At 45.2% G+C, this 1,288-nt stretch overlaps 1 pseudogene; it reads right to left on the bottom strand.

Annotated features, from left to right (window-relative positions):
* Positions 1-601: 601 nt before the first annotated feature.
* Positions 602-1,010, bottom strand: LOC149083625 (U6 snRNA-associated Sm-like protein LSm5 pseudogene; annotated as a pseudogene).
* Positions 1,011-1,288: the final 278 nt, after the last annotated feature.

Genomic DNA, 1,288 nt, shown 5'->3' with positions numbered 1-1,288 from the left:
TTTCTCCTCGCTCTCCTCGTCGTTCTTTTTTCTTTTGGTTCCTCAGATGCTTGCACACTCTGTTAGTTTGCCATGCAAGTCATTTGGGCTTTTTTACACACACACACACACACACACACACACACAAAGTAGAGGTTTACGAGTATCAGTTCCGTGGGGTTTGATCCTCCGGAGAAGCAGAAATGATGTCATGGAGCCCCAGGTTTCCGGAAGCAACAGTTCGAAACCCGTGAACTATAAAACCACTTGCAACACGAATGACATATCTGAGTACTATTTGGCATTTTGGGTAATTTTCTAATTGAAAGTATGCCTCTAGGACAGCGGTACCCAACCGGTGCTTCGAGTGCACTTCCCAGGGGCTCCGCGCCCACTCGAGAATAATAAAATAAATCAGAGTAAATTTGATAAACAAACAAAAAAAGAGGCCTAAAGGGTACCCTCATATAAATAATATACTAAAAAGGGCTCCTCCAGTTATACAGGGCTCCGCCAGAGAAATTATTCACTGAAAAGGGTTCCGCGAGTCAGAAAAAGTTGAGAACCGCTGCTCTAGGACATAGTTTTCCGAACTTTTTATTCCATCGCCCCCCCCCCCAACTCAAGTGAATCCATAGGATCCTATGTTAAATCCGCAGCTTCTGTCGCCCCTTTGGACCACCGTCGTTATGTTGTTACCGTTCAAGAGAATTTGGTCCAGCTTTGTTATCCTGCGTCCTCCGGGAGTGCTCTCGTATTCAGTAACGTCCTCCAGCACCATATTTACGAAATCATCGAGCCCAAGTAACGTTCCGACGATTTCTTTATCGTTCTTCATTATTATATGAATTTTCGAACCGATACACTTGTCTATCAATTCTAGCGGCAGCAGCGTTGACGGGTTAGGCCAGTACCCCTTTGGACCATTCCTTCGCACGCTAGTGGGCGATATTGCCCACTTTGGGAAACACTGCTCTAGGATCAACGGTTCACCCGTAAGCTACCATAGGTCCTTTTTACCTGTGCACCATGGATATTCCAGAATCGATGGAATTTTTTTTCCAGAATCAAATCAGAGTGGAATCTCAGAAACATTTGCTTACTACAACTTTTAATATGCATGTATTGTTTTTTCACTTCTTTTCCGTAAGTGCGGGGCCTGTTGCGACCGCACCCGTCGCACACTCCTATGGGCTGCTCTAATACCCTGGGGGGAAAACAGGCATTACAGAGGCTATCCCTTCCCAAGCGTGCTCTCCTCCCCTCGAGAAAAAAAAAACGAATCCTGAGAAAATGTCCATATTATTCA

This window comes from Pholcus phalangioides, unplaced genomic scaffold (assembly GCF_987345545.1).
Source record: "Pholcus phalangioides strain wild (caught in Gottingen) unplaced genomic scaffold, Ppha-v1.0 ptg000008l_1, whole genome shotgun sequence".
Classification (NCBI taxonomy): domain Eukaryota; kingdom Metazoa; phylum Arthropoda; class Arachnida; order Araneae; family Pholcidae; genus Pholcus; species Pholcus phalangioides.
The sequence above is the reverse complement of the archived record's forward strand: the minus strand, read 5'-3'. Positions and strand labels throughout refer to the sequence as shown.